Source organism: Hylobates moloch, unplaced genomic scaffold (genome assembly GCF_009828535.3).
Source record: "Hylobates moloch isolate HMO894 unplaced genomic scaffold, HMol_V3 SCAFFOLD_6, whole genome shotgun sequence".
Classification (NCBI taxonomy): domain Eukaryota; kingdom Metazoa; phylum Chordata; class Mammalia; order Primates; family Hylobatidae; genus Hylobates; species Hylobates moloch.
Window position 1 is genome coordinate 21,848,756 of NW_026652281.1, and position 18,412 is coordinate 21,867,167.

Below are 18,412 nucleotides of genomic sequence, written 5' to 3' on the forward strand. Positions count from 1 at the left end.
CAATGCCTCCAAACACAGAGCAATTAAGATAGGAATTCTAAATTACTAGAAGCTATCTAACACTTAAGGTATTAGTATACATTTACTTTGAGTCCATTTCCTGACTGGATTTGTTGTGTTATCCACCTGCCTGATTAAACTATTTATATTCCAGATAAGGAGATCTTCTTATGTTAAATTCAACATGTGAATCTAATACTAGAAATGTATGCACTCTTGAACATAAGTCGCAAAACATACCCATTTGCTTTAGATGTTTTACAGAAGAACCAAACCCTAACTGCAACCAGAAAAAAAAAAAAAAGTTTTATAAATGTAACTGGCATTCTATGCTAATTAAGAATTTCCTCCCTTAATAAACCAAATTAGCTTTCATTTCAAGTAAGCTTGAATTTTATGGCTCATAACAAGTAACCAGGTGTAATCAAGTATTTGGCCATTAAAAAGAAAATTAGCCCGGCTGGGTGCAGTGGTTCACGCCTGTAATCCCAGCACTTTGGGAGGCCAAGGCGGGTGGATCACATGAGGCCAGGAGTTCAAGACCAGCCTAGCCAACATGGCGAAACTGCGTCTCTACTAAAAATACAAAAATTAGCCAGACATGGTGGTCCATGCCTGTAATCCCAGCTACTCGGGAGGCTGAGGCAGGAGAATCACTTGAATCCGGGGGTGGAGCTTGCAGAGAGCTGAGATCGCGCCACTGCACTCCAACTGGGCCAAAGAGCAAAGCTCTATCTCAGAAAAAAAAAAAAAAAAAGAAAGAAAAAAGAAAAAGAAAAAGAAAATTAGCTAGAAAGGATATATTTATATTCCTGCTAACATTCTACAGCAGTGACTTAAGACTAACATACACAGCTTTACTATGGTTGTACTTTCCCAATAAAACCTAGTACCATGTATCTGGGACACATGCCTATCCTCTCCTGAGGCCTATAGAACTAATCTAAATCCACTTGGTTAACACTTTCTAAATTGCTCCTAAGCACCTTCTACCACTAGCAATACCATATACTCTGCTGCTTTAATCATGTTGGTTTTTCAACATGCCGCCAGTTTGACCTTGACTTGTTTTAAGGTCATTTCCAACCCTGACTTCTGCATTGAACTACTTGGTTCTGGAACTTAGTGTCTGAACTTTGCTTGGCCTCTGCACTAGTCCTTCTGTGAGGATGACTCTGTCTCTCACTCCCTGGGTGTCCTTCATTTGTCTAGGTGTACCCTACTCCAGACTAGTCCTACCAATCAGAAAGTAGACATCAGTCAGCACCATAAGAAGACAGGGCAAAGCAAAAAAAGGAGATTAAAAAATGCATCCAGGGCCGGGCACAGTGGCTGACGCCTGTAATCCCAGCACTTTGGGAGGCTGAGGCGGGCGGATCACCTAAGGTCAGGAGTTCGAAACCAGCCTCAACATGGAGAAACCCCGTCTCAACTAAAAATACAAAATTAGCCAGGCATAGTGGTGCATGCCTGTAATCTCAGCTACTCGGGAGGCTGAGGCAGGAGAATTGCTTGAACCTGGGAGGCGGAGGTTGCGGTGAGGCAAGATCGCGCCACTGCACTCCAGCCTGGGCGACAGAGCGAGGCTCCATCTAAAACAAACAAACAAACAAACAACAACAAAAAAAAACCGCATCCAATCACAGAATCGCCAGATAATGAACCCTCAATGGAGCTCTTAGAGAAATATATTATTACTAGGTGATAACTTTAGGGTATGTTCTTACAAAAGTCATACCACATACATAACATTCAGAAAGTCATTCCAGGCCTGCAATAACAATAACTACTTGAAAATGAATTAGGGGGCCAGGCCCGGTGGTTCATGTCTGTAATCCTAGCACTTTGGGAGGCCAAAATGGGCAGGATGCTTGAGCCCAGGAATTCGAGACCACCCTGGGCAACATGGTGAAACCCCACTTCTACAAAGAATACAAAAATTAGCTGGGAGTAGTGGCCTGTGCCTGTAGTCCCAGCTACTAGAGAGACTGAGATGGGAGGATTGCTTGGGCCAGGGAGGTTAAGGCTGCAGTGAGCTGTGGTCATGCCACGGCACTGCAGCCACTGTCGCTCTAGGCAACAGAGCAAGATCCTTACCTTAAAAAAAAAAAAAAAAGGAAAAGGAATTAGTAAGCATATTCCAACCATAAACACTTGAAAAAATAAGATTGTCCACTTAAACAGGGAACAAAGAATTAGTGTGAAACAAATCAATAAGTAAACTTGCAGGGACAAATACAACATAATCTGAAGCTCATTACAGAATAGTTTTAATTAATTTGGGTAACAGCAAATTATTGCCCATCTGTTAACATTCTCTTGGTCAGTTTGTGTCAGTACCTATCCCTAACATTTCACCTCAGGCCCATTCTTATTTAGAAAAACAAATATATTACAGTAGGTGAAAGAGAAAAGCCATTTAGTTTTTCACCTGTAATCAGCTAACAAATCATTCTATACAAAATTGTTACTTCTAATCAAAGCCACAAAACAAGGATTTTTAAATCCCTTAAAACAGACCCAATGTACATACAGAGCCAGGCCAATTAGGCCTAGCTGGCTAAGCTCTGTTCCTGCTTTCATGTACTGTAAGGTTCTTCTGAACAGCTGTCTAGTAGCAGCTGAACACCACTCAACACTAGTGCAGTACCCAAGTGACTATCACACAAATCCGTGTCTGGGGATCTCCTCACACCCAGAGCTCAGCATCACCATGCCATGTCTTTTATTATCTAGCCATGCTCCAGACCTTTAGAGAAAAAATAAACCTTATTTTCAATTTAAAGTAAAATATGCCCACATAAAAACCTTGTCGTAAAACTAGATAATTTTATTTCATAACAGGCTCAAACTGTTTATCAAGCATGCATTTGCTCCAGCAGCCACTCATCAGCTTCAACACCGTCCTCATGTTAACTTCCCTTCCAAAGGGAAAAAGGATATGATCCACAGTATTTTTCCAAAAGAAAATTAATGAACTTCCCCGAAATTAAAACAAATATAACATAATTTGTTTTAAAACAATTAAGTTTTAACACAAAAACTCGGCCAGGCACGGTGGCTCACTCCTGTAATCCCAGCACTTTAGGGGGCCAAGGCGGGCAGATCACCTGAGGTCAGGAGTTGGAGACCAGCCTGGTCAACATGGTGAAACCCCATCTCTACTAAAAATACAAAAATTAGTTGGGCGTGGTGGCTCATGCCTGTAATCTCGGCTACTCGGGAGGCTGAGCAGGAGAATCGCTTGAACCTGGGAGATGGAGGTAGCAGTGAGTCAAGATCACTCCATTGCACTCCAGCCTGAGCAACAAAGCGAGATTCCATCTCAAAAAAAAAAAAAAATTACACCAAAACTCTAGAATGTCTTATGATCACAATTTCTTTCTTTCTTTCTTTCTTTCTTTTTTTTTTAGAGATGGAGTTTCACTCTTGTTGCCCAGGCCAGAGTACAATGGCGCGATCTCAGCTAACTGCAACCTCTGCCTCCTGGGTTCAAGGGATTCTCCTGTCTCAACCTCCTGAGTACCTGGGATTACAGGCGCCCGCCACTACACCCGGCTAATTTTTGGTATTTTTAGTAGAGATGGGGATTCACCATGTTGGCCAGGCTGGTCTCGAACCCCTGACCTCAGGAGATCCACCTGCCTCAGCCTCCCAAAGTGCTGGGATTACAGGCATGAGCCACCATGCCCTGCCTGGTGATCACAATTTCTATTAACAAGGGTCTCCTCTGGCATATGCAAAAAGACTAAGAAGATGCTTTTGCATAAACTCAAAGTTACAAAGGATAGTTTCCGGTGCCAATAAAATTCTGCTACTCACTGAATAAACTAATCTGTCAATGAATTAGCAACAACCTAATCAAACTCAGGCAAATCCTAGCTGAAACTCGGGTAAAATTAGGAAAAATACTAAATGAGATTGAAACTGGACCACAAAACCACTTCTTTGAAACAGAAAAAAAAATTGACTGTAACATAAACAGGCACAGGAGTGTGGAGCAGACTCTTACAGATTAAGTCTTTTTTTTTTTTTTTTTGAGACAGAGTCTCGCTGTGTCACCCAGGTTGGAGTGCAGTGGCGCGATCTCGGCTCACTGCCAGCTCCGCCTCCCGGGTTCACGCCATTCTCCTGCCTCAGCCTCTCCAACTAGCTGGGACTACAGGCGCCCACCACCACGCCCAGCTAATTTTTTGTATTTTTAGTAGAGACAAGGTTTCACCGTGGTCTCGATCTCCTGACCTCGTGATCCGCCCGCCTCGGCCTCCCAAAGTGCTGGGATTACAAGCGTGACCCACCGTGCCCGGGGGGATTAAGTCTTAAATAAAATGACTGATTCATTTAAAAAGAAAAAGAAAAACCAATAATTACTACCTTTGTCACTCATCTACAATGTGCTAGGCACTGACCTGGGTGTAAAATATTTCTGAAACAGTGTTCCAATGTCCATTCTCCAGTTTCCTGGGTGTTATGAGGCAGCTATTCCTAAAGCAATAGCAGTGGCAGCTTCCTAGACCTGAATAGTAGCTATATACTGTTTTTAAAACAGTTTACTGGTTCCATTGGTGGCCTCACACATAAAAGCTCCCAAGAAGGTTAGTTCTACAACAATGTTCTAGGCATCATTACTGCTCCTGTAGCCTCTCTAAAAATAGTTTCTAAGCACCTATATCTCATATTGTTTCCCTTTCTGCTTAAAATCCCTAGTGCTGCCGGGCGCGGTGGCTCATGCCTGTAATCCCAGCACTCTGGGAGGCCGAGGTGGGCGGATCACCTGAGGTCGGGAGTTTGAGACCAGCCTGACCAACATGGACAAACCCCGTCTCTACTAAAAATACAAAATTAGCCTGGCATGGTGGCACATGCCTGTAATCCCAGCTACTAGGGAGGCTGAGGCAGGAGAATCACTTGAACCTGGGAGGCAGAGGTTGCAGCGAGCCGCGATCACGCCACTGCATTCCAGCCTGGGCAACAGAGGAAGACCCTGTCTCAAAAACAAAAAAAGAGACATCAAGAGAATAAAAAAGGCTAGGCATGATGGTTCACACCTGTAATCCCAACACTTTGGGAGGCTGAGGCAGAAGGACCACTTGAGCTCAGGAATTTGAGACCAGCAACATAGTAAGACCTTGTCTCTATGAAAAAAATCAAGAAATTAGCTGGGTGTAGTGGCACACACCTATAGGCCCAACTACTCCAGAGGCTGAGGTGAGAGGATCACTTGAGCCTAGGAGATTGAGGCTGTAGTGAACCAAGATCATGCCACTGCACTCCAGCCTGGGCAAGGGTAAGACACTATCTTTAAAAGAAAGAGAAAGACTAAAAAGAAGCTATTAGAAATTTAAAATACAATAGCAAAAATTGGAAAACAAAATCGAGAACATCTCTTAGTAGAGAAAAAATATTTTTTAAAAACGGGAAGAAAACCAAAGCATCAATGTAAGAGATCCAACATTTGAATAACAGGAGTCTCATATGGTAATAAAAGAGGAGAAAATATCAAGAAAATTTCCAACTGAAGGACATAAATTTCAAGACCAAAAGAATTCAATCAGATGATCAACACAACAGATGAGAAGAGATCTACGAGGAACATCCCTGTGAAATTTTAGAACTGGATCAAAAGAAGATCCTACAAGCTTTTAAATTTTTCACTCATCATTACTTCTGTAGCCAATGAAAGCTAGAAAACTAAAGAACATGTCTTCATTTTATTTATTTATTTATTTGTTTATTTATTTATTTATTTATTTATTGAGATAGAGTTTCGCTCTTGTCGCTCAGGCTGGAGTGCAGTGGCGTGACCTGGGCTCACTGCAACCTCCACCTCCCGGGTTCAAGCAATTCCCCTGCCTCGGCCTCCTGAGTAGCTGGGATTACAGGCACCTGCCACCACACCAGCTAATTTTTTGTATTTTTAGTAGAGACGGGATTTCACAATGTTGGCCAGGCTGGTCGCGAACTCCTGACCTCAGATGATCCACCTGCCTTGGCCAAAACATGCCTTCAAAAGTCTAAGAACATAGCATTTACAAACTAGAATTCTATACCCAAACTATCAATGCTTATACAATACAACTAGACTGGAGAAAAACACAAGGTACCCAAAGGTAATTATTTAATGAGATAAAATTAATTTAAAAATGATCCTGAATGATTTGATGTTCTAACAACTGGCATAGACTCTATATAATTATACAAAAAAGTAAGTGGGAAAAAATACTATTTTTATAGGTGATAAAAAGGTGTGATAGGCAAGAAAAACTAATCACAGTATATTACTGAGTTCTGCTGGGGACTATGTTTGTGAGTATTTCTGCTATAACATATGTGCTTCTGACAACTCTTGAATTCTGCACAAATTAAAAATAACACAGCAGACCAGATGTGGTGGCTCACATCTGTAATCCCAGCACTTTGGGAGGCCGAGGCAGGCAGATCACCTGAGGTCAGGAGTTCGAGGCCAGCCTGGGCAACATGGCAAAACCCCATCTCTACTAAAAATACAAAAATTGACAGGGCTTGGTGGTGCACGCCTGTAATCCCCGCTACTGGAGAGGTTGAAGCACAAGAATCACTTGAACCTGGGAGGTAGAGGTTATACTGAGCAGAGATCACACCACTCACTACACTCCAGTCTGGGCAACAGAGCAAGACTGTCTCAAAAATAAAATAAAATAAGGCCGGGTGCAGTGGCTCATGTCTGTAATGCCACCACTTTGGGAAGCTGAGGCGGACAGATCATCTGAGGTCGGGAGTTCAAGACCAGCCTAACATGGAGAAACCTCATCTCTATTAATAATATAAAATTAGGCCGGGTGAAGTGGCTCACGCCTGTAATCCCAGCACTTTGGGAGGCTGAGGCAGGTGGAACACGAGGTCAGGAGATCGAGACCATCCTGGCCAACACAGTGAAACCCCGTCTCTACTAAAAATACAAAAAATTAGCCGGGCGTGTTGGCAGGCGCCTGTAGTCCCACCTACTCGGGAGGCTGAGGCAGGAGAATGGCGTGAACTCGGGAGGCTGAGGCAGGAGAATGGCTTGAACTCGGGAGGCGGAGCTTGCAGTGAGCCAAGATCGTGCCACTGCACTCCAGCCTGGGCGACAGAGCCAGACTCCGTCTCAAGGAAAAAAAAAAAAATATATATATATATATATATATATGTATGTATATAAAATTAGCCGGGCGTAGTGGCACATGCCTATAATCCCAACTACTAGGGAGGCTGAGGCAGGAGAATCGCTTGAACCCAGGAGGTGGAGGTTGCAGTGAGCCGAGATTGCGCCATTGCACTCCTGCCTGGGCAACATGAGCGAAACTCTGTCTCAAAAAAAAAAATAAAATAAAATAAAAATAACAGAGCAAGTAGAAAAAGTAACATTGGAATAAACAGACCGCTCAAAACCAATGCACTCTGAAACAGAGCACCAGCAATAATAAAAAGAATTAGTATCTCGGCCAGGCATGGTGGCTCACACCTGTAATCCCAGCACTTTGGGAGGTCGAGGCTGCTGGATCATCTGAGGTCGGGAGTTCGAGACCAGCCTGACCAACATGGAGAAACCCCATCTCTATTAAAAAGAATTAGTAACTCAGGAGGTAATCTGGACAGCCCAGGCAGTCAGTTTAGCGTGGCTACAGCTGCGTCAAAAGATGTTTTAAAATGCACAAAAAAGGCTGGGCACAGTGCCTCACGCCTATAATCCCAGCACTTTGGGAGGCCGAGGCGGGTGGATCACTTGAGGTCAGGGGTTCGAGACCAGCCTGGCCAACATGGTGAAACCCGGTCTCTACTAAAAATACAAAATTAGCCGGGCGTGGTGGCGCATGCCTATAATCCCAGTTACTCAGGAGGCTGAAGCCAGAGAATTGCTTGAACCCAGGAGGTGGAGGTTGCAGTAAGCTGAGATCATGCCATTGCACTCCCGCCTGGGCGACACAGCAAGACTCTGTCTCAAAATAAAATAAAAAAATAAACAAAATGCACAAAAACAACAGAGTAGAAATGCTGGTTTGGAAAAATTTAGGCAATACGAAGAGAAACAGAGCTCTGAACACAAGAATAAGACTGGCTACAAGAGCAAAGCTAGAGGTGCACCTCTCTGGGGGAGAGAACCCTGTGAACGGGCACTCACTTTTTTTTTTTTTTTTTTTTTTGAGACAGAGTCTCACTCTGTTGCCCAGGATGGAGTGCAGTGGCACAATCTGGGCTCACTGCAAGCTCCGCCTCCCGGGTTCACACCATTCTCCTGCCTCAGCCTCCCGATAAGCTGGGACTACAGGCGCCCACCACCACGTCCAGCTAATTTTTTGCATTTTTTAGTAGAGACGGGGTTTCACCGTGTTAGCCAGGATGGTCTCGATCTCCTGACCTCGTGATTCGCCCGCCTGGGCCTCCAAAAGTGCTGGGATTACAGGCGTGAGCCACCGCGCCCAGCCCAGGGCACTCACTTTTAATTTTCTTAAAAGAGAAGTGAAAGCAAAGCTGAGGATCTTCTTTCCTTCTGAAGATTAATACTATACTCTAGCTATTCTGGCTCACCTTTACTAGGATTCACTAGGACAACACACATATAATGCAATAAAACTTCCAATTATAATAGTATCATCTCTCTATTTACCTGTCACATATAAGCTAATTGGTGTTACAGAAGTATCTGTGTCAGAACACACTGAATCAATACTTTAGATACCAAAAACTGATCTAAACTAAAATGTAATATATGACTATCGGGAGGATAAGGAGAAGAGAAATGTGTTATGAAGACAATAGAAGAGCTCAATTCCTTGTTGTCCACAGCACAAAGTCAACACTGTCGCACTGTCATCTAGCAAAGGAGCACTGAAAATAGCTGAAAGTAATCCTTCTCATGAGAAGTCTTGGAGAAATCTTTTGAGTCCTTAAATTATGTGTATACACACACACACACACACACCACTGCTAGAAAGTTATAGGTTTTGGTTTTTTTCCCAAGGTACATACATATTAGAAAACTCTGAATCAGGGAAGTCAGGGAAGACATTTCTAAAGAAATGAAAACTGAGAGGAAACCTGAGGGATAAGTAATCCAATGATAAAAGAAATCCAGACAAAGGAGGCCGGATGTGATGGCTCATGCCTGTAATCCCAGCATTTTGGGAGGCCAAGGCAGGTGGATCACTTGAGGTCAGGAGTTCAAGACCAGCCCAGTCAACACGGTGAAACCCCATCTCTACTAAAAATACAAAAAAAAATTAGCTGGGCAGAGTGCAGGTGCCTGTAGTCCCAGCTACTCAAGAGGTTGAGGCAGGAGAATCACTTGAACCTGGAAGGCGGAGGTTGCAGTGAGCCAAGGTCACACCGCTGCACTCCAGCCAAGAAGACACAGCAAGACTCATTCTCAAAAAAAAAAAAAAAATCCAAAGGAAACCCCAAATGCAAAGTCCCTATTTTAAGAGGAGCACAGTAAAAGGGACTGAATAAAGGATTTCACGACTAAAGAGGAGTAAACACGTTCAACTGTGGTATGAGATGAAGCTGGAGGGTCAGACTGGGGCCAGCCCATGTAGGGAAAGAACTTTTAGGTAGGATAACCTGGGCAAATATGTCCCAGATTGCCCAGGACAAGTTCCATTTATGCGAGCTGTCACTGCATAATTATTAACAGCTCCCTCTTTCATACACAAAAGTATCCCAATTTGGATGCTAAATTATATGGTCACCCTACTATTAGTAGGGTCTTAGTCTTCACCCTAGAAGCTACTAAAATGTCTTAACCAAAAGGGGTGAAATGATCACATTTTAGTACACAACCTTAGAGGGATAAGGGTTCTGGTCCCCTGTCCAATGTTTTGTTACATAAACACTGAGTAAGAATCTCGTTTAAATTGACCCTTAAGAATGCCTCCCTCCCGCCAGACATGGTGGCTCACACCTGTAATCCCAACACTTTGAGAGGCCGAGGCAAGCAGATTGCTTGAGCTCAAAGTTCAAGACCAGCCTGGGAAACATGGCAAAACCCTCTCCCCACAAAAAATTATCCAGGCATGGTGGTGTGTGCCCATAGTCCCAGCTACTCCAGAAGCTGAGGTGGGAGGATCACTTGGGCCTGGGAGGTCCAGGTTATAGTGAACCATGCACCACTGCAATCCAGCACCAGAAACAGAACAAGACCTTGTCTTAAAAAAAAAAAAAAAAAAAAAAAAAAAAAAAACCTTGTCTCCTTCCCTTCACTGCCAACATTCTTAAACAAGTGTTCTAAACTCATAATCTTTTTCCTCTCATTCTCCCCTTAATTATGGCCCGTGGTTTCCTCTATTAACCAAAGGCTCTCCTCTCTGTCAACAATCACCTAAGGCACCAAAGACACCAATGACAACAGATACTTTTTAGGCTTCATCAAACAAAAAACCCTTGTTCCATGACTCACCTCTCTTTTCTCACCTTTTAGGATGAAGTGTCCCTCTGTCACACAGGCTGGAGTGCAGAGGCGCAATCTCAGCTCACTGCAACCTCTGCCCACTACAACCCCCGCCTCCCAGGTTCAAGGGATTCTCCTGCCTCAGCCTCCACAGTAGTTGAGATTAAAGGCATGTGCAACCACGCCTGGCTAATTTTTATATTTTTAGTAGAAACGGGGTTTCGCCATGTTGCCCAGGCTGGTCTCAAACTCCTGGCCTCAAGTGATCCACACACTCAGCCTCCCAAAGTGCTGGGATTACAGACATGAGCCACCATGCCTGGCCTCACCTCTCTATTATTTATCATCCCCATTGTGGGTTTTCCTTTCTTTACCCAGTCCTCATATGCACATGCTTTCCATGTCTCTTGAGTACTTCAAATTGCCAACTAACATTGCTACCTAAAGTCTGGCAAATACCACTAATTCACTGACTTAGGGTCCTCCAAACCTGTTCCTTCCCCACCAATTTCGGTTAAGAGCAATATTGTCTACCCAGGCACCCAAGCATGGAAGCAGTCACCCTGGACTCTTTCTTCTCCCTAGTCCCTTGTGTTCAGTATCTCTTAAATCCACCTTCTCTCCTTTCTTCCACCTGCCTCAGTTCAAGGGCTGCCTTGTTACTCCCCAAGTGTTCTTACTAGTGTTTGTACCTCTCCTCTTTTTTTTCCCTCCACACCATAGCCAGAATGATCATGTCACAATTCTGCCTTAAAATCTTGGGTCTACTCATTACTAAAAATACAATCCCCTTCCCCACCCCATGTATTAAATATATATATGGCTCCAGTAGGCCAAGTGCAGTGGCTCACACCTGTAATCCCAGCACTTTGGGAGGCTGAGGTGGGTGGATCGCTGGAGGTCAGGAGTTCATGACCAGCCTGGCAAACATACTGAAACCCTGTCTCTACTAAAAATAACAAAAATTAGCCGGGTGTGGTGGCAGGCGCCTGTAATCCCAGCTACTTGGGAGGCTGAGGCAGAAGAATCATTTGAACCCGGGAGGTGGAGCTTGCAATGAGCCGAGACCACACCATTGCACTCCAGCCCGGGCAACAGGAGTGAAAATCCATCTCAAAAAAAGTAAATAAATACACACACACACACACACGTTATATGTAACATACTTTATATATAACATATAACATATACACATATATATAAAGTGTATGTTATATATAACATATACATATAAAATGTATATATACATACACACGCACATATATATGGCTCCAGTTATATGAATTATTTGACATTCAGGACAACTCACTCTCCACTTTCCATTTAGAAGCAAATCCCTACTTACCTCCCTACGCTTAGCTCAGATTCCCCTGGGATGTCTTTCAAAATTTCACATGGCTCCTAGCCTGCCTTAGGTAGCAGTCCTTGTTTCTCCACAGCAACACCTGGATACCGGTATCACAGCACTTAATATATTTTATTAGTATACTGCACTTACAGTATCACAATCCTGTAGTGTTGGTTTTCTGTCTTCCCCACTAGACTGTAAGTAACTTGATAATGGGGACTGAGTATCCCATCTCTCTATTCCCAGCATCTGGTTCAAGACCTGGCATATAGTACCTGTTCCACAAAAATGTGTCCTGAATAAAGACTGAAAGAACACACTGTCATGAGTATTAAAGATTTATTTAGAGGTTTTAATTTCTTTTAAATTATTAAGGCATGGAATAAAGTTGGAAAGTAGCTTTTTAAGAAGAGAAAAAAGATAAAAGTGATCTCTTTCAGTAATTCATCTTCACCTTTCTTTAGCAAATGAAGCCCTCAGTATTTCAAACAGCTGTTTCAACTACTGACAACTACCCTTCTGACAAATCCAAAATTACCTCCCTTGAAGGCTACAAACTATCAACGTGAAAAACATGCAACTAGCAGCATTTCCAAAAGTAGCACCCAAAGGGATCTGAATATCAACTATCCTATCTGAGACTTCAAGTACCAACCACAGATAATGATGCTCTGTAAGCCTGCTACACGTCAGTAAACTAGAGTAATACCTGTAGGACATTGTTGTATGGATGAAATAAGGTTATGTATGTGAAAACCCTATCACAATGCTAGAAGTCAGGCTACCATCCTTTCTAGCTTTCATTGCTCTGCTAAGTAATACCAGACAAAATACTTAACCTCTCTGAGCCTGAAGTTTCCTCACTCATCAGCAGTTATAAGCTTAAAAGACAATGTCTGGCCGGGCACGGTGGCTCACGCCTGTAATCCCAGCATTCTGGGAGGCCAAGGCAGGAGGATCACGAGGTCAGGAGATCGAGACCATCCTGGCTAACAGTGAAACCCCGTCTCTACTAAAAAATACAAAAAATTAGCCAGGCGTAGTGGCGGGCACCTGTAGTCCCAGCTACTCAGGAGGCTGAGGCAGGAGAATGGTGTGAACTCAACAGACGGAGCCTGCAGTTAGCAGAGATCGCGCCACTGCACTCCAGCACTCCAGCCTGGGCGACAGAGCCAGACTCTGTATCAAAAAAAAAAAAAAAAAAGATAACGTCTGTAAAGCATCTACTGTAATGCCTGGCAAACAGAATTGGCACAAAATAAATGTCAGCTCTTTTTTTCCTGCATCTTTTCCCCCATCCCCCAAAGGGAGTCTTGCTTTGTCACTCAGGCTGGAGTGCAGTGGCACGATCTCAGCTCACTGCAACCTATGCCTCCCAGGTTCAAGCAGTTCTCCTGCCTCAGCCTCCTGAGTAGCTAGGATTACAGGCGCCCACCACCACGCCCAGCTAATTTTTGTATTTTTAGTAGATACTGGGTTCCACCATGTTGGCCAGGCTGGTCTCAAACTCCTGACCTCAGGTGATCCGCACACCTCGGCCTCCCAAAGTGCTGGGATTACAAGCATGAGCCACCAGCCCCAACCTAAGGGTGATTTTTAATTTTCTTCTTGGTGTTTGTGTTTTCTCCTTTTCTACAATGAATATACATTTCCTGTATAAAAAATCTAATTTTTGACCTGGTGCCGTGGCTCACACCTGTAATCCTAGCGCTTTAGGAGGCTGACACGGGCAGACTGCCTGAGTTCAGGAGTTCCAGACAAGCCTGGGCAACCTGGTGAAACCTCGTCTCTACTAAAATACAAAAAAAAAAAAGAAAAAAAAATTAGCCGACGTGGTGGCGTGTGCCTGTAGTCCCAGCTAATCAGGTGGCTGAGGCAGGATAATTGCTTGAACACGGGAGGCGGAGGCTGTAGTGAGCTGAGATCGTGCCACTGCACTCCAGCCTGGCGACAGAGCGAAACTCAGTCTAATAAAAAAAAAAATTAATTTTTAGGCAGGGCACCATGGCTCACACCTGTAACCCCAGCACTTCGGGAGGCCAAGGCGGACAGATCACGAGGTCAGGAGATCGAGATGATCCTGGCCAACATGGTGAAACCCCGTTTCTACTAGAAATACAAAAAAAAAAAAAAAATTAGCCAGGCATGGTGGCGGGCACCTGTAATCCCAGATATTTGGGAGACTGAGGCGGGTGAATCGCTTGAACCCGGGAGGCAGAAGTTGCAGTGAGCCAAGATTGTGCCACTGCACTCCCGCCTGGTGACATAGCAAGACTCCGTCTCAAAAATAATAATAATAAAATTAATTTTTAAAAATTTGGGCCGGCCGGGCAGTGGCTCACGCTTCTAATGCCAGCACTCTGGGAGGCCGAGGCGGGCGGATCACGAGGTCAGGAGATCGAGACCACGGTGAAACCCCATGTCTACTAAAAATACAAAAAATTAGCCGGGCGTGGTAGCGGGCGCCTGTAGTCCCAGCTACTCGGAGAGGCTGAGGCAGGAGAATGGCCGAGATCGTGCCACTGCACTCCAGCCTGGGTGACAGAGCAAGACTCTGTCTCAAAAAAAAAAAAAAAAAAAAGGCCAGGCGCGGTGGCTCATGCCTGTAATCCCAGCACTTTGGGAGGCCGAGGCGGGCGGATCACAAGGTCAGGAGATCGAGATCATCCTGGCTAACATGGTGAAACCCTGTCTCTACTAAAAATACAAAAAATTAGCTGGGCGTGGTTCGGGCCACGTGTAGTCCCAGCTACTCTGGAGGCTGAGGCAGGAGAATGGCATGAACCCGGGAGGCGGAGCTGGCAGTGAGCCGAGATTGCGCCACTGCACTCTAGCCTGGGAGACAGAGCGAGACTGTCTCAAAAAAAAAAAAATTCAAGCCAGGCACGGTGGCTCACGCCTGTAATTCCAGCACTTTGGGAGGCCGAGGCGGGTGGATCACGAGGGCAGGAGCTCAAGACTAGCCTGGGCAAGATGGTGAAACCCCATCTCTACTAAAAATACAAAAAATTAGCCGGGCGTGGTGGCACATGCCTGTAATCCCAGCTACTCCGGGGGCTGAGGCAGAGAATTGCTTAAACCTGGAGGGGCGGAGGTTGCAGTGAGCAGAGATCGTGCCACTGTACTCCAGCCTGCGCAACGAGAGCAAAGCTCCGTCTCAAAAAAAAAAAAAAAAAAAAAAAAAAAAAAAAAATTCAAATGACAGCCAAAGCACAATCTCCTTATCAAAGAGGTACACTGTAAAAAAATCACTCAACTGATACCTGAGGTTCATTCTCAACATTTGTACAGGAAAGAGACTTACACTAATGGTATAAAAAAAATGTCTGAAGATTTCTAACTCAGACATAATAGAGGTGACACCATCTATACAAATGAACGAATAAATATAACCAGCAACTGTATAAAGACACGAAAAAGAAAAGACCCACCATATTTTAATAGTGCTTTACCTTTCATTCTGCCTGTTTACTTCCTTGAATCTGGGTATGCAAAATATTACCTAGTCTCATCCCCCAAGTTAAATAAACAACTCCAAAAGATCTTGCTTTATCAAACATCTTTTGAAAGCATGGGAAGGAAATGTCATGACAGTTTAATTACTTGGGACCTGCTTCCTACAATTTTAAATCAGTTTTAGGGGTTTGGTCCTTCCAGTCTTCCCTTGAAAATTAAAGTAACATTTAACATAACTCTGTTATAAAAGAACTATGAAAAGCAGTTTAACTAGTTTTATAACTCTTATAAAGAAAACTAGTTTTAGAACTCTTCTATTTTAAGAGTTATAAAAATATAAAAGTTTGACAACTTTTATATCAAGGCCAGGGTGTATACTGTCAATCTGCTTCAAACAGGGCAAAATCAGTACATTAAAAAAAGATATAGTAATACACAAGATGATGAAGGTTTGTTTTTTGTGGTTTTTTTGTTTGTTTGTTTTTGTTTTTGAGACAGTCTCGCTCTGTGGCCCAGGCTGGAGTGCAGTGGTACGATCTCGGCTCACTACAAACTCCACCTGCTGGATTCAAGAGATTCTCCTGCCTCAGCCTCCCGAGTAGCTGGGATTACAGGCGTGTGCCACCACGACTGGCTGATTTTTGGATTTTTATAAAGACGGGATTTCACAGTGTTGGTCAGGCTGGTCTCAAACTCCTGACCTCGTGACCCGCCCGCCTCGGCCTCCCAAAGTGCTGGGATAACAGGCGTGAGCCAACACGCCCTGCCAAAGGTTTTTGTTTTTCAATTAATCATCCTGTGTACAAAGAAAATGCTCCTAAAGAAGATTAGCATGTTTTTGATGAGGCACAGTGGATCACGCCTCTAATCCCAGCACTTTGGGAGGCAGAGGCGGATGGATCACGAGGTCAAGAGATCAAGACCATCCTGGCCAACATGGTGAAACCCAGTCTCTACTAAAGATACAAAAATTAGCTGGGCGTGGTGGCGGGTGCCTGTAATCCCAGCTACTTGGGAGGCTGACACAGAAGAATTGCTTGAACTCAGGAGGCAGAGGTTGCAGTGAGCTGAGATTGTGTCACTGCACTCCAGCCTGGGCAAAACAGCGAGACTCTGTGTCAAAAAATAAATAAATACAAAAATTCACAATCTTTTATCTATACTTCCAGAGTTTGAAAACCTAAAATTTTTATTAACACATTTAGTGGCAAAACCTGACCTGAAACAAGGTCTATTTTCAATCTGTCTTTCTCCACTTGCCATGACAGTATCTTTCCCTCAGAAATGTTTCATGATAGAGTGCTAACTCTATCTGCAAACCCCACTGGGGGTGTCATGTCCACTATGTGCATCATATTACCATCTTAAATTGGAATTGCTTTAACTTCCAAAGCACATCTGGCCCCCAGGACTTTACAGAAAAGATAGGGGACCTGTATCACTGAAGGAAAATAAATGTCTGAATCCACAAAATTAGTTATTGAAGACTGATGTAAACACTTAACTTTCTGTTATATCTAGTTTTCCCATATAGTTAATAGTGAAATTCTGAAACAAGTCAATTTCTCTGTATTTTTTGTTTAAAGTGTTCAGTGATGGCATTCATCATCATTCTTGGAAACTGTTCTCCCAAAAAAGCTTTCAGCAAAATATAATTAGTTTTGGACTGAATGAGAGTAACTGTGCCTTACATATGAGATCTGTTTTCTATGGATTCAGACACCACCTGCATGGCAACTGTTGCCAAATTCTCTTTAGACCAAGCATTTCCACGCTCTGCCTCTAAGGTATCTTGTGTGCTGAGGAACCAAAAAGAAACTAAGTAACCTGGAATCTATAATTCTCTGAAAGCTGTTTTCTTAATCTAAATCTACCTAAATGATGATTATACTTAATTACAAACACTCTGGTTCCAAATAAAAAATTAAATATAGGCCAGCCATGGTGGCTCACGTCTATAATCCCAGCACCTTGGGAGGCTGAGGTGGGTGGGTCACCTGAGGTCAGGAGTTCGAGACCAGCCTCGCCAACACGGTGAAACCCCGTTTCTACTAAAAATACAAAATTAGCCGGGTATGGTGGTGCACACCTGTAATCCCAGCTACTTGGGAGGCTGGGTCAAAGCATCGCTTGAACCTGGGAGGCGGAGGTTGCAGTGAGCCAAACTCCATCTCAAAGAAAAAAAAAAAAAGAAAAGAAAGAAACACATTAACAACCCTGGATGCCAGAAGACAACAGGGCAAAATAATACTTTCCAAGTTTTGGAAAAATGTTAACCTAGTATTCTATACCTAGCCCAACAGCCAATCAAGCATGAGACAAAGCTATTTTCAGACATACAGGACTCAGAAAGTTTACCTCCTGCCATCCTTTCTGTATAAATTACTTAAGGATGTTCTTCAACAAAATATGAAGAAACCAAGCAAAAGGAAAATACACCCAGGGTGGAGTGCAGTGGTGTGATCTCAGCTCACTGCAACCTCCACCTCCCCGGTTCAAGCGATGCCTCCTGCCTCAGCCTCCAGAGTAACTGGGATTGCAGGTGTCCACCACCACACCTGGCTAATTTGTGTATTTTTAGTAGAGACAAGGTCTCGCCATGTTGGCCAGACTAGTCTCAAACTCCTGACTTCAGGTGATCCACCTGCCTAGGCCTCTCAAAGTGTTCTACAGGTGTGAGCCACCACGCCTGGCCAGGAAGCTGTCTTAAATAAGTTACAGGACATCAGTACACAGCATACCTTAAGCAAAGAGAACTGTAGGGAAGAAAGTAGATTCATGTGACAGATATTATGATTAAATATCTTCAAAAAGTCTGCAAACACACTGAGGGCAAATTTTTCGTAATCAACAAGAAAAATGAAAGGCTATTGAGGAATACATGCATATAAAAAAAGTCATAAATTCAAATAAGGAGCAAACTAAAATGTGCCATGTTTTGAGCAAATGATGGTATGTTGGGGGAAAAAGAAGAGTACATCTAATCCTGGCAATAGGAATATACATACAGTAGCACAGACTTAAGAAAAATATAATCCCAGAACACTACAAACCCTCAGAGAATAGGTACTGTCAACCCCTCAGACAGGCCTTCCTTAATCACACTAACCCTTCACTCTGCTTTATTTTTATTCCCTTAGCATCTGCTATTACCTAAATTGTATCACATACATTATTTCATTGATTCTAATACACATTATTCTCAT

At 43.5% G+C, this 18,412-nt stretch overlaps 1 protein-coding gene across 4 annotated transcripts in view; it reads right to left on the reverse strand.

Annotated features, from left to right (window-relative positions):
* LMNB1 (lamin B1) overlaps window positions 1-18,412 on the reverse strand; it is a 62,025-nt gene that overhangs the window by 39,978 nt on the left and 3,635 nt on the right. The window contains exon 1 of one of the 4 annotated variants that reach the window (XM_058440553.1): window positions 10,426-10,446. The exons of the other annotated variants lie outside the window; for them this stretch is intronic. The gene's annotated coding sequence lies outside the window, so the exon portion shown is untranslated. Of the gene's footprint in view, window positions 1-10,425; window positions 10,447-18,412 lie in introns of those variants that run through there. 4 annotated transcript variants of the gene reach the window in all.